The sequence below is a fragment of the Heteronotia binoei genome, chromosome 1 (assembly GCF_032191835.1).
Source record: "Heteronotia binoei isolate CCM8104 ecotype False Entrance Well chromosome 1, APGP_CSIRO_Hbin_v1, whole genome shotgun sequence".
NCBI classification, from domain to species: Eukaryota; Metazoa; Chordata; class Lepidosauria; order Squamata; family Gekkonidae; genus Heteronotia; species Heteronotia binoei.
Window position 1 is genome coordinate 206,084,960 of NC_083223.1, and position 15,933 is coordinate 206,100,892.

Genomic DNA, 15,933 nt, shown 5'->3' on the forward strand with positions numbered 1-15,933 from the left:
ACTCAAAACCTTGTCAAGGCAATGATACTAGCGGGGAAGGCGGTTATCGCTTTAGGGTGGAAAGATAAAAGTAAATGGTCAATAGAAATCTGGCACAGCTATTTGTTTGATTACATACAGTCTGACATCGTGGCAACAATCAACAAGGATTCCACGTGGGATGGTTGTGGCAGGATGAGGTATTGGCCACAGTGTTTTCAGGGGAGCACCTATAGCTCAGCACCAGTTGGTGCAGGTGGTCTGTATGAACTGCAGATGGGCTGTACGGCTCAATGTGGAGAGTACAGATCACGGCAAAGCCTCACCAGGGCAGATCTTTCCAGAGGGATTGATGCTAGCCCAGGTGGAGGCAGGCTTTGGGCCTGGCTGCTCAGCACCAGCCAGAATACTGGGCTTGTGCTGGGGGCAGGGTGGCTCGCCCTTCCAGGACAAGGCGGGGCCAAGGGGCTGACCCCAGGGCTTGTCCTGTTAGGCCATACCCCTTGTCGTTCTAGTTTGCTCAAGTTTGTTTCCAATTAAGCGGCCCGGTTTATCCAACACACTGTGTCAGCCTCTTCATTCCGACTGGGGGGGCAACAGTACAGGTTCAATAAAACAAAGCAATATAGTACTATAGTGTAATCCTCTGATGGCATATGGGGTCAATTTATGCTCTTCCCATGGAAGAGGTGGAAGAGTGAGAGGTGGAGTCTAGGCTTGAATGTGGACTGTTGCTGTCCTCAACCATAGGTCTAGCAGAATATCTCTGTCTTGCAGGCCCTGCAGAAATGTCCGAAGTTCTGCAGGGCACAATGTCACCAGGCAGAGAGTTCCATCAGGCTGAGGTCAGGGTTGAAAAGGTCTTGGCCCTGGTTGAGGACAGATGGATATCTTGAGATCTAGCCAAATTCTTGGGAACTGCAGATATTTTTTCCCAGGATTCTTGCTGTCCTAAGCAACACTGGCCTTTAGCTGTAAAAGGAAATACAATGTTTTTCCAGATAGGTGTAAGCCCAGCTGAAGATGGTTCAGGAATGGAGATGTTTCTTTTTTTGGTTAATATATACTAGTTTACTGTTCATAATTGTAACAAGGGATCCCATCAGTGGCATTTGTTTCCCTTTTCCCAACAAAGTACAGGTCCTGGTTGCAATTGCAGTGCTCCCCAACTGCAGCATTTTGCTATCTTCTCTTGTAGCTCATGTCAGCCATGCCTCACTGGAAGCAGCTATTATGTTACAGACAAATAAGTTTCAATTCTTGGAGAAGTAGACTTTCCCTGAGAAGTGGATGCACTTAGTTTACTTGATCCCATAAAACTGAGTGGAAGCCACTGAGAACAAAATCAAATCCTATTTGTCAAGCTAGACTTTCAGTTTTGTTTTATGGTCATGCTAGAGAGGAATGGAATGTTAATATATATGGTCATTTTTATGTCAGCATTTAAGAGAAAAGACTGTCAGCACAGGAGCATCTAGTTTGAATATTAGATATTATTTCTGTTTCAAAACAAATGAGACAGGATGATCCATAGGGAAGGGGGAGCTCTGACAAAAACAAGTGACACCAAAGAAGTCAAATGAATGTACCATCATCTCTTCCTCTCCTGGTATGAAAAAGCAACATTTTGCAAGCAATGGTCCATATGGGCTTATGACTTGTGTGCCAAAAAGTGTTGAAATTTCTTCCAAATTCTGAACACAAGCTGCCTCCATGGCAGCCTGTGGTGGAAAGGTGGTCTTTCCATTATGGAATTAGAAAAAGAACTGTAGGTTCTGGAAGGGAAGACATGACTTGAGAAAATGTGTCAGCAACCATGAAAATAATGAAGATCAGTCCTTTGGGAGTGAATAAATCTTGCACAGAAGCATATGTACTGAAGCTCTGATATTTAATACATTTCTGGACTTGGTTAACACCTTCTGTTGAGGGCCACCATTTACTGTAGCATTTCCTGCAGTAAATTTTTGGAGCACTCTTTATTTTCCTGTATTTCAGAAGACAAACTTGACAGTGTCATCCTGCATTCTTTCAATGCATCCTTGGCCACAAGATATGACTTGACATTTAAAGAGGCATCTCTTCCATTTATTTGGTTGTTTGTTTTTATATTACCAGCTTTCAAATTGATGAGAATTTAAAATATGGAAGATACTAAGCTAATATATGACCCTTGCCACTAAATTCCAGTCTATATAAAAAGATGCTAGAATAACTTACACAAGGTTGGCACAGTTATTACTAACACCAACCTCAACATGCTATCACTGCAGCAACCTAGCTAGATCCAGGACCAGTAGTGTGAGCACAGGGACAGCAGCAACAGCCATAATCACAGCAATGTAACCATCCTGATCAGCTGTTCTCTGCCCATGTTACGCTCAAAGTGAAGTGCAGAGCTGGCAGAGCAGTGCAACAATCAAGAGAGGGAGAGCAGTAGGGATGGGCACAGTCTCAAACCCCAAACTAAAATCTGGCCTGGACTTTACCTTGTTCGAGGTTTGGACAGTTTGGTTCGAAAGTCACATGTTCAGATCAGGAAGTCTCCGAACTTTCTGCCTGGTTTCGGAACCTCTTGTGCAGTCTTGGCAAAGAAACTCCACTCATGGAGTTTTGTGCTGAAAAGTGGGGATGGGTGGGATATTTCCAGCCATCGAGGGACCAATAGTGACAGTCTGAAGCTGACAGGCAAGTCTGATTTCCAATGACAGGAATAGATCTGACTTCCTCAGGATGGAGGGGGAGATGTATATAATCACTGGAGGCGCATTCCTGTGCTCTGTTTGCATTTGGTTTTTGCGAGTCTTGTTCTCCTTGCGCGTTAAAGAATATCTTTTGGTGGACTGAGGGGGAGAGGAATTACTGGGGTGGGTGGAGAAACCTGTTGAATCTCCTGGCCTCTATACAAACTGCCAGAGTAAAAGCATTACCTCTCTTTTTTTCTCCTTTCCTTGCATTCAGAGCTACATTTCTTCCCCTCCCCCTGGCACCTTTTTCTTTGCTGTGAGGAGTGGGAAACATGGAAAGATTTTTTTTCTTTTAAAACATGTTTTTGATTTGATGGTGGACTGTTCACTTTTGTGGGTTCTGAAAACTGCCCTTTCTCTGCATCCTGTCTGTGAAGTCTCCTTTCTGCTCCTCCAAAAAGCACCCTGTTTCTTCCTGCATTGCTTGAGTCTCTGCCTGGGGAGTATCCTCTCTCCTCTCCCACTCAGGCACCCAAACTACCTACAGATTTCTGGGGGGCTTTGATAACTGCCCTCTTCCCTGGCTGTGGGGGTACCCTTTCTGCTCCTCCAAAAAAGCATCCTTTCTCCTCTGCCACATATTCCCACACATTCCCTTAGCTAGTCCACCAGTGTCCCCTCTCACAGCTGTGCAGTGAGTCCCAGTTGCCAGGCTTGGTTGTCCCTTCACCTTCCCAGGTAGGATGGAAGGCTTGGCCCCAATCAGTCGTCATGTGGGTGGTCCCTGGGGAGGTACTCTGGGAGTCTGATGTCTGCAGCTTAACCAGGTCCACACTGTAGTGTCTCAAAATGGCGCTGGACAACTCCCCCAAAAACAGTTTCCTGGAGGCACCTTGCTTGGTGGTCTGCTACTTGGATTCCCCCAAATCTCACATGCATGTAACATGTGGGCCATGTGGAGAGTCACCCCAGGGAGAAATTGTGTGCATTGAAGGCCTCTAGCTCACCCAGGTCAGTTTTTCTTACTCCTGAACCAGCAGAGGTGACATCCCTTTGAAAAACATTGCACTGAATGACCTTTTTTAGGGGTATGTAACTCAGACCCTTGAAGTTCAGTGTGGTGGGTACATTGAGAGTGATCTGGAGACAACCGACCATTTTGGAGCCTCGAAGCCCTGTGGGGGGCTTTTTAAAAACTGGACCAGTTTGTGAACTGGTTCGTGAACCAGGCTGTGGTTTGGTTTGCGAACTGGTCTGGGAACCGGTCCAGTTCTGTTCGTGAACTAAACCAGCATTTTCTGATCTGTGCCCATCCCTAGAGAGCAGGAAGCAATGAGCCAATGCTTGGCTCTTGTGGCCCTTTCTTACATGCCCGGGGTAATGCCAGTCACCACTTTGGGGTCAGGAAGGAATTTTTATCCAGACCAGATTAGCCAGAAATCCTGCAGGGTTTATTTGTTTGTTTTGCCTTCCTCTGGGCATAGATCAAGTGTCACTGGGAGAATGGAGGGGTGGGAGGTAGTTCTGAATTTTCTGCATTGTACATGAGGTTGGACTAAATGACCTTTGAGGTCACTTCCAGCTCTATGTTTCTACGTTTGTTTCTTTTAACAAAAAGGTGGCAGCTCCTACCAGCAACAACAGCAACCCTAGTGCCCACTTCTGTTTCCCAACACCAGACACTCTGGCTGACTCATTCTGCTACACACATAGTCTTAATTCTATAGGTATCAATTCTGTTCCAGTGTAGTTTTCTGAAACTTCATTTTGAATGCCAAAATCTTAAGAAACAATAAAATCAGCCTGGAGCTATTTCCAGTCCCTTGTATCATTGTTTCCCACCTCCATTTTGCCCTGGAGATGCTTTCAGGTAGAAAATACCTCAATATATGCAACAGACACAAGAAAAATAAGGACTGTAGTCAGGGCTTTTTTTGTAGGAAAAGCCCAGCAGGAATTAATTTGCATATTAGGCCACACTCCCTGACACCAAGCCAGCTGGAGCTGCATTCCTGAGTGTTCCTGCTCAAAAAAAGCCCTGATTGTAGTGATCCCTGAACTGATCCTCAGTAGTCCAAACAGCAGATTGTAGGACCAGCATGTGTGCCATAAATTGAGATGTTGCCTAAGGACTGTTGAGTAAAACTGTACAAGTTTATCTCCTTTTATCCTCCAAGCACTGCTTTTTTTGTTGGCCAACCAAATACAATCTTCCATGAGGAAATTCCCATTGATGACTGATTTTTGGCAGGTAAACTAAGTTGTCCTCATTGAGTAGGTATTTCATAATAATTCTATAATGAATCAGAGTTTCCATTTTGAGCATTTCACAATTATACATCCAAAGTACAATTCATCATAAAATCAAGTTTTTGTCTCATCAGCATGAAATTGATAGAGATTTACCTTCTTAGGGAATGTAACCTAACCAAAGTTGGACTCGTTAATGAAATATGGATGAGTTGTTGAATGGTTTAAAAGTTTTTTCTGGTATGTAATATTTCCAAGGTTTTTAAAATAGATTTCTTTTTGCTTATCTAAAACACTCATACAGTTTCTCATGGCACAAGACAGACTAAATATGATATCAAATAGAATTTTCAGCACTTCGAAAATGGCATGAGAAACCTGCTCATTGAGGACAACTTATCTGCCAAAGATCATCCATCAACTAGTATTTTCAGATGAAAACATTATTCATCATACTTAAAAGGAATTGCTTTTCACTTCCAGTTTAATGTTAACTCATTTACTTTTTGCTCCTCATTCTAATTTTTCAATTTCTCTTAAAGATAGTTTTGTGATATGTTCTCATAAATCAAAGCTCAGGAAGTCTGCTAAGAATTTTGGTTCAGCTGATTACCAAAAATGCCACTGAAGTTTCCATGTGTATAGTGTAGCCAGGAGATCCTATGATTATCTGGCAGCCAGAAGTTCTAGCTCTTTAACACTATCCAGTGTCCACCACAAGGAGGCAAGCCAGAATGTGATGGAGCTCTTTGAACTCTATCCAGCTGCAGATGAATGGATTGAAAATTAGGGGGATTGCCCAATCGGTTTGTATACCCATTGTATCAACTTTGTTACATATTTTATATATTACTATATGCTTCCAGTGTGCAATTCTGCCATAAATAAATAAATAATCACTGAAGTATAGGTCAAAGTATTGGAATTTATAAGATCTCAGAAACAGTACGTAATGTCATTAGGTACCAGAATATCACTTGTTGACGGCCTTTCATAAAACCTGTGATATATCACTGGATTTCTGTGTTTCTAATTAAGGTTTCTTGTGGTCATTGTGGAATAATTTGCCATGAACTTAAATTTCTTATGACCCCACTGAATCAGCATTTGGCCCAGAATGTCCAACCATGGCCTACTGCCTTATATCTAAAGAGACAACACTACAAGAATTAATGACAACATACTTAAAGCTCTCCACAGTCCATTCCACAACACATTTTCTTGGAAGGTTTGCAATGGTGTGTAAAGCTTGTTTATGAAGTGAACATTTCAGATTACTCATTTCACCAGAAGCATTGTTCTGCAGAAGCGGTGGGAAAAAGCCACTACACTTGAGCGCATCTATTGCAGGCAATTGTGTTCAACTTTAAAAGCTGACAAAATTTTCAACTTTGAATTTGGTTTTTTAAGATGCTTGAAAGTTTGTAGCTGGCTTGAACACCCTTTAGAGTTTCATTTGTTTGTGGGAAAGATTTTATTCATATGAACAAATGTTGAGTTGATTGGTACGTCTACGCTACCTTTGTATTCACTCCTGTAAATTAGATACATTGTATTTATCTTGATGAAGAATTATAATATTCTGAGAATTAAGGCCCACCTTTTAACTAGTGGTGAAAGGCACACTCAGGCCAGCTGGTAACTTCCAGATTCCCAGAAGAAATGGTGAACAAATTTTGGTTTTGTGATGACACACGAAGTATGGAAACAGCTTTTGTCTATTTTTGTTATTAAAGAACCTTAAAAACAGGGCTTTTTGTAGCAGAAATGTCTTTGCATATTAAGCTACACACCCCTGATGTAGCCAATCCTCTAGAGTTTACAGAACTCTTAGTACAGGGTGTACTGTAAGTTCCAGGAGGATTGGCTACATCGGGGTGTATGACCTAATATGCAAAGGAGTTCCTGCTACAAAAAAAGCCCTGCTTAAAAAAATTCTGTACCAATAGTGTTTGACATCATACAAAGGTGAATTTTAGATTGTTTTTGTAACTGTTGAAAAAGAAAGGCACATTTAAAAATATTTTGAATAGTATACTTTTGAAGAAAAATGTGAACTTTATCAAAGAAACAACAGGCTATGTGTTACTGCTTGATCCCACGCATTTCTTTTGGGATATTTAGAAGGTATAGTAGCGGTACCTGACCTGGATCACCCAGACTTGTCAGAGCTCAGAAGCTAAGCATGATTATCCCTGGCTACTTTTGGATGGGAGACTTCCAAGGAATACCAGGGTTGTGACACGGAGGCAGACAATTGCAAACCATCTCTGGATGTCTTTTGCCTTGAAAACCCCACGGGGTCACTATAAATCAGCTGTGACCTGACAGCTCTTTCCTTCATAATAGTGGTGACAGGTTATGTAATTCATTCTAAATGTATTTGTGTCCACTAAAATAGCTATCTCTGCATTAGAAATCAAGCTATCCCCCATTTAAAACAATCTGGGATACTGATATTGAAGCTTACTGATTATAGGAGGAAAGCAATTTCAAATCAATTAGAATTGCTGATAAATTCTAAAACAGTTATCAACCAATGGGCAATGTATTGCATTATATATTAATATCATTCTTTGTCCTTCTGTATGTGATTCCTTATATGTGTATTGGTTTAAAATAATAATAATATAATTTCAAACTTTAAAGGAAGCAGACTTTAATTACAGAGATTTGCCTAATGATTTTTCTCCAAATTATTTACAGCGCTAAGCTGAACGGTAAGTAATGTCACTTCTGATACATCAATGGTGATGGTTCTTGTGTAAGAGCAAAAATATAAGCACCAGTATGGTACTAATGCTATGTAGCATAACCTGGTTCTTCTTGAATGTACAGTGCTATCCTAAGCAGAGCTATACCCTTCTACGTTGATTAAAATCATAGCAAATGAAAGGGTGTGACTGTGTTAGGATTGCACTGTCAGTTTCACCAAGCTTTTGTAGAGGACACATAAAATCACCATCTGTTGCATGCTGCTTAAAGGTATAATTCTTTGAACACTGCAAAGACATATCAATGTGAATGCCTCAATGTATACATTGATATGGGTTATATTTGTTGAGATTTTTTTAAATCTTCAGGATTCAAGGAAATGGGCAACAAGATCATAGAACTGCAAGTCTAAGAATCGTGCATAAAAATTAATGTTAGCCATTAACAGAAATTTTAAAAAGAAAAAAAAACATACTTTTTGCCAAGGAAATTAATAGGGAAGATGGGCAGATCAGTGGTAAAGAGCATAATGGGAATGCCAAGTGGTATAATGAGAATAATGCCAAGGGATTATCTGTGGGAAAGGAGCATAATGGGAATGAGATAGTATTAAGGACAAAAGGTTCAATCCTGTGAGATACAAGCACTGGCTAGGAAGTGCCAAAAAGCATTCAGCACCATTTAGGATCAGGCCCACAGTCAGGGAATCCCATATTTAGGACAATAGTCTCATCCTTAGCTTTGCCAATTTAAACAAACCAGCCAAAGTCCAACCTCTTGAAGGTACTCCTATCAGCCTGTGCAAATTTCTACTGTGCACTCACCCAGAGCCTATTAATTTTAGATTCTGCCTACTTTGCAAAAGAGCCTGGTGGTGGCACATTTGCAATGCCTTAAAAACAAACAAACATTGTTTCCTGAGCATTGTTTCTTTCATTTTCTATTGTACATTCAGTGCAAAATATCAGATGTGCTCTGTAACCACATGGGTGGCACTGTGCTTGCTTTAGCTGTACATAAGTGTGGACAAACCTATTTGCTACTATATTGCACACCTCATGTAGCAGACAGGAATGACACAGCTTTGTAAGGAACAGGCAGGATGGGGGCATATAGATGCAGGAGCGTAGATGAATAAAATTAATTTCCTTCATAACAGCGCTCAAAAATACTTCAAGATGAATGCAGGTTCAACATACTCTATTTTTTGCTGTATAAACAGAAGCGTTTTAATCCCCCCCTCCAGCCCTTAATCCAGGTTGGCTTTAAACTTGATAATGGTTATTCACTCAGTGACTTGGGAACAACATGTGGCTCTTTGACATTGCTACCTGCGACTCTTCCCTAATGTTACACCCTTCCCATGTTCTGGAAAAGTAAATTCATTGTCTGGTAGGGTCATGTTGTTTCAGGTGGTTCCCGCTTTAAAATAGTCACTGCTAGAAGGCCTAGAGGATTGGTAAACTGATAACCACCATGAGCTGTGAACCTCATTCCAAGGATGGAATTATAGGAACTGTCTTCTCTACTACTTCCCTTCTCTGCAGCCTCTATGTTCTCATCCCAGCATTGGGGGCACTGCCACAAAGAGAGCAGGTTGACTGCACAGAAGACTGAGTCAAACCATCCAAGAAAAGAATAAAATGGCCATAGTGGGGTAATGGTGGTTTAACGCCCCTTTCTCTATTTCCTGGAATCTCAGCAATCTCACTTACAACCAGCCTGCTTTACTTCATAGCAATGAGAGGACAGGAAGGCAGAGAGGGAAGCCCTTCCTCTAAATCCAGACACATAAGGACTATTTAAGGGTGCAGTTAGATAGGCCTGTTGCTGCAGCAGTATCTTGGATTTTAAAAAAACCACTTGAGTTTGGGATGCATTGCATTGATCAGACAGAGCCGCCTAAGTCGGCATCATAGTATCGTGGGCCAGTGTTTGGTTGTTCACATTGTTAATTCACCTCAACCATGGACTCACGGCAGGATTTATTTATTTATTTGATTTGATTTATATCCCGCCCTACCCCACCGAAGCGGGCTCAGGGCGGCTGCAGGATTGGTTTCTTCCTGAATCCTGTGGTGAGGTGCACAGAAGCAGACCACACACACTCCTGGCCATGTTCCATGGGGGCACTGAAGCACACATCAGAGTGGAGTTGAAAAATAAGGACGTGCCAGAAATGGAGTGGAATGATCACACCACTCATGTGTTTCCATGGTGAGCCTGGGTGGTCAGACACCTGGAAACCGTCCATGGAAGCTCTTTGCCAAGGTAGCCACTAGAATTTTCTGATAGCTATTTAATATGCATGGAAGTCATTTTAGCATGAGCCCCGTGGCACAGAGTGGTAATGCTGCAGTCCTGCAGACCTAAGCTCTGCTCACAACCTGAGTTAGATCCTGGTGGAAGCTGGCTCGAGGTTGACTCAGCCTTCCATCCTTCCAAGGTCGGCAAAATGAGTACCCAGCTTACTGGGGGGAAAGTTTAGATGACTGGAGAAGGCAATGGCAAACCACCCCATAAGAAGTCTGCTGTGAAAACATTGTGAAAGCAATGCCACCCCTGAGTCAGAAACGACTGGTGCTTGCACAGGGGACTACCTTTACCTTTTTAAGGTTGTATGGGGAATGGGAACTACATGTGCACATTTGATTACACAACTGGAATATTAGGATTCAGGGGTACAACTTATTTGCAGATGATACTAAATTGGGAGAGGCTGCAAACACAGAAGAAGACAGAAACAGGATACAGGATGACCTTGACAGGCAGGAAAACTGGGCTAAAACCAATAAAATGAATTTTAACAGGGATAAATGTAAAGTTCAAAAGTCCAATGCATGGTTATAGAAAGAGGGATACTTGTCTTAGCAGTAGTATGTGCAAAAAGGATCTAGGGGTCTTAGTGGATCATACACTGAACATGAGTCAACAATGTGATGGGGTGGCTAAAGAGGCAAATACAATTTTGGGCTGTATTAACAGAAGTATAGTATCCAGATCACATGATGTGATGGTATTACTTTACTCTGCTCTGGTAAAACCTCATCTGGAGTATTGTGTTCAGTTTTGGGCACCACATTTTAAGAAGGATATAGACAAGCTGGAACGGGTCCAGAGGAAGGCAACAAAGATGGTGAGGGGTCTGGAGACCAAGTCCTATGAGGAAAGGTTGAAGGAGCTGGAGATGTTTAGCCTGGAGAGGAAGCAACTGAGAAGTGATATGATCAGCATCTTCAAGTACTTGAAGGGCTGTCATCTAGAGGATGGTGTGGAATTGTTTCCTGTGGCCCCGGAAGGTAGGACCAGAACCAATGGGTTGAAATTAAATTAAATTAAATTAAACCAATGGGTTGAAATTAAATTAAAGCAGTGGGGTGCCGCAGGGCTCGGTACTGGGTCCCATGCTATTTAACTTGTTCATAAATGATTTAGAGTTGGGAGTGAGCAGTGAAGTGGCCAAGTTTGCGGATGACACTAAATTGTTCAGGGTGGTGAGAACCAGAGAGGATTGTGAGGAACTCCAAAGGGATCTGTTGAGGCTGAGTGAGTGGGCGTCAACGTGGCAGATGCGGTTCAATGTGGCCAAGTGCAAAGTAATGCACATTGGGGCCAAGAATCCCAGCTACAAATACAAGTTGATGGTGTGTGAACTGACAGAGACTGACCAAGAGAGAGATCTTGGGGTCGTGGTAGATAACTCACTGAAAATGTCAAGACAGTGTGCGTTTGCAATAAAAAAGGCCAACGCCCTGCTGGGAATTATTAGGAAGGGAATTGAAAACAAATCAGCCAGTATCATAATGCCCCTGTATAAATCGATGGTGCGGTCTCATTTGGAGTACTGTGTGCAGTTCTGGTCGCCGCACCTCAAAAAGGATATTACAGCATTGGAGAAAGTCCAGAGAAGGGCAACTAGAATGATTAAAGGGCTTGAGCACTTTCCCTATGAAGAAAGGTTGAAACGCTTGGGACTCTTTAGCTTGGAGAAACGTCGACTGCGGGGTGACATGATAGAGGTTTACAAGATAATGCATGGGATGGAGAAAGTAGAGAAAGAAGTACTTTTCTCCCTTTCTCACAATACAAGAACTCGTGGGCATTCGATGAAATTGCTGAGCAGACAGGTTAAAACGGATAAAAGGAAGTACTTCTTCACCCAAAGGGTGATTAACATGTGGAATTCACTGCCACAGGAGGTGGTGGCGGCCACAAGTATAGCCACCTTCAAGAAGGGTTTAGATAAAAATATGGAGCACAGGTCCATCAGTGGCTATTAGCAACAGTGTATGTGTGTATATAAAATTTTTTGCCACTGTGTGACACAGAGTGTTGGACTTGATGGGCCGTTGGCCTGATCCAACATGGCTTCTCTTATGTTCTAAATCAAGAGTTTCCGGCTCAACATTAGGAAGAACTTCCTGACTGTTAGAGCGATTCCTCAGTGGAACAGGCTTTCGCGGGACGTGGTGGGCTCTCCTTCCTTGGAGGTTTTTAAGCAGAGGCTAGATGGTCATCTGAAAGCAATGAAGATCCTGTGAATTTAGGGGGAGGTGATTGTGATTCTATGATTGTGCCCATTTGATCTGGAGGGGAGGGGTGACTAGGTTGGGCCAAACTGCTTGTGTGATTGCATCCTAAGGTTCAACAATGTTGGGGAGAGACAACCTTACATGTACAGAGGTACTCTGTTAATTTAAAAAGTTGTGGTTATATACTTAATGGGAGGAGATGGCTTGGTATGGCCTGCTCTTGTTAGATCTCAAAAGCTGGGTCAGTACTTGGGAGGGGATCACCAAAGAGGTCTCTACACAGAGGGCAATGGCAAACACCTCTGCTTCTGACTTGTCTTGAAAGCTTCTTGCTGTGATTGCCATAAATCAGCTGTGACTTAGAATCATAGAATCATAGAGGTGGAAGGGACCTCCAGAGTCATCTAATCCAATCCTGCACAATGCAGGAATTTCACAAATACCTCCCTCCCCACAGTGCCACCTGCTCCATGCCCAGAATGTCCAGAAACTGAGAGCCAGTTTGGTGTACTGGTTAAGTGCACGGACTCTTATCTGGAAGAACTGGGTTTGATTCCCCACTCCTCCACTTGAACTGCTGGAATGGCCTTGGGTCAAACATAGCTCTCGTAGGAGTTCTCCTTGAAAGGGCAGCTGCTGTAAGAGTTCCCTCAGCTCCACCTACCTCACAGGGTGTTTGTTGTTGGGGGGGGGGGAGGTAAAGGAAATTGTGATTGCTCTGAGATTCAGAGTATAGGGTGGGATATAAATCCAATATAATAATAATAATCATCATCATCATCAATCTTCTTCTTCTGAATATGGCAAAAAAAAGAAGAAGAAGAAAAGAAAAAACCCCTCCAGGATCCCTGGCCAAACTGGTCTGGAGAAAAATTGCTGACTGACCTTAAAGTGGTGAACAGCATTCCCTTGATGTGTAAGAAAAGGCCACAAGAACTAAGCACTGATGCAACCTATTCTGCCTCCTTCTCATGATCTGCTTAAGTTCGCAGAATCAGCATTGCTGTCAGATAGCCATCTAGACTCTGTTTAAAAATCTCCAAAGAAGGAGAGCCCACCATCTCCCAAGGAAGTCTGTTCCATTGACAAACTGCTCTTGTCAGGAAGTTCTTCCTAATGTTTAGCCAAAAACTCTTTTGATTTAATTTCAACCCATTGTTTTGGTCCAATTTGGGGGGGCAGCAGAAAACAGCTCTGCACCATCCTCTATATGACATCCCCGTAAGTACTTGAAGATGGTGATCATATCACCTCTCAGTCATCTCCTCTCCAGGTTAAACATACCCAGCTCCTTCAGCCTTTTTTCGCAGGACTTGGTATCCAGTCCCTTCACCATCTTCATTGCCCTCCTCCGGACATGTTCCAGCTTGTCTATATCATTCTTAAATCGTAATAACAGATCCTTATATACAGGGAGAGTTATATAATAGTTGTATCTTATATTATTGTGTGCTTGTGTGTTTTGGTGGAGCAGCACACCAGGCATCCTATAGTTACATGGTTCTTTTGGCTGCTGGTAATTGTGAATGTAGCTGTCCATGAGCTTCAGAGTTGAATAATGACTGCTTTGGTTGCTTTAGTTGATTACCTATACTCAGGGCTTTTTTTGTAGCTGGAACTCTTTTGCATATTAGGCCACACCCCCTGATGTAGCCAGTCCTCCTGGAGCTTACAGTAAGCCCTGTACTAAGAGTCCTGTAAGCTCTTGGAGGATTGGCTACATCAGGGGTGTGACCTAATATGCAAAGGAGTTCCTGCTACAAAAAAATTCCTGCCTGTCCTGAGAACTAGATAACGTGACCTGCTGGACGTCTCAGCAGCCTTTGATACTATAGTATCCTACTGAGCTGCCTCTTGGCACTGAGACATAAGAACATAAGAGAAGCCATGTTGGATCAGGCCAATGGCCCATCCAGTCCAACACTGCATGTCACACAGTGGCCAAAAAAAAGGAGGTTCACAAGTGGGGCTAGAAGCCCTTCCACTTTGCTCCCCCCACCCCTTGCCAAGCATCAAGAATACAGAGCAACACTGCCCCAGACAGTTCCAATATGCTATGGCTAATAGCCACTGATGGACCTCTGCTCTATAATTTTATCCTTCTTCTTCTTGGCTTGGCTTCGCGAACGAAGATTTAAGAAGGGTGCAATAGTCCACGTCTGCTGCAGGCTCGCTGGTGGCTGACAAGACCAATGTGGGACAGGCAGGTCCGGCCACAGTGGCTGCAGGGAAAAGTCTGATTTAGGGTTGGTGCTGTAGCAGTGCGATTCTTCCTCAATCTCCTTTTCTCCTCAAGACCAGCTATACGTGCGTTCTCAAAAGAAGAGACAGCCTGGTGGATGGTGTGCCTCCATGTATGCGATCTGAGTGACCTGTTTGCAGGTTTTCGAGTTTGGAGGCAATGGAGTTCCTGACCATGAATCCAACGCCAGAAAGGCGGCTCTCAGCCTTTGACTTACCTGACCAGTAGAGGGTATAGCCAGCACCGTGTTCTTGAAGACTACCTTCCTCAGGGAAACGGACCTCACTGAGAGCTGCTATGTCGATATTCAACCTGAGAAGTTCGTGGGCAACTAGAGCAGAGCGTCGTTCAGGGCGACCACTGTCTACTGTGTCAAGCATGGTTCTGATGTTCCAACACGCAAGCTTTAGTCTTTGCACACTTTGTGAGGCAGGTGCATGCCTTTTCTTTGTTGTTATTTTTTGACCGCAAGTAAGGATGCCCGTTGACCGCGGCTAGCCAACTGGGATGGAGGAGACGAGCTTTGTTTAGGCCACCTTTTCTAGGCCCCTCTCCGTGTGGAGCAAGCAGTGCTGTCCCTAGATAAGGCTGCTTGGTCGTTCAGGGTGCTGCCAAAAAATGCTTTCGTCTCCGGGTTAGCATCAGGCGACCAATACCCTGAACCGCCTACATGCAGGATCGGGACTGCGGCTTCCAGTGGCACCTTCCACCTGCCGTTTCGCCCCTTGCCCATCGCTGCAGGACTTGATGCGTTGTGGGTTGTGTATGTGGATATGCCCTTCAGGCCTGCGCAGAGGAATTTTTTAGGTGAAGCCCAGTGTGCGCGGTACTGGCTCCACCCTTTCACCTGGGGGTCATCTGCCATGGCCCAGTAAGCCGGGACGCCGGCAGCGAGTCCTCCAGGTGGTAGGTGTTACATTAACGAGCTCTATCTGCCCGGGTTTGATGTTAGAGTTTTCCTTCTCTTAGGCTGGCAAGGTTGGTGGGCCTAGCCTGCCCATCCGGTTATACCGCCGGACAATTCGGTCGCACCATGACGTAGCAAACTCTGTGAAAAACGGGGGGGACCAGCGAGAAGGTGTTGCTACGGATGCAGTAATGCAGGAGAGGCCATTGCAGTGACCATCTGCCAGGCATAGCCAGACAATGACCACGCGGCATTCACCGGGAGAGGAGAGGCTATGTATTGCGCATACACTTTCCCTGGGGGGGTAGGATACCCAGAGGGAGCCCACCCCCCCACCCCCCATAATTTTATCCAAACCCCTCTTAAAGCTGCCTATGCTTGTAGCTGCTGCCACCTCCTGTGGCAGTGAATTTCACATGTTAATCACCCTTTGGGTGAAGAAGTACTTCCTTTTATCCGTTCCAATCTGACTGCTCAGCAATTTCATTGAATGCCCATGAGTTCTTGTATTGTGAGAAAGGAGAAAAGTACTTCTTTCTCTACTTTCTCCACCCCATGCATAACCTTGTAAACCTCTATCATGTCACCCCGCAGTCGACGTTTCTCCAAGCTAAAGAGCCC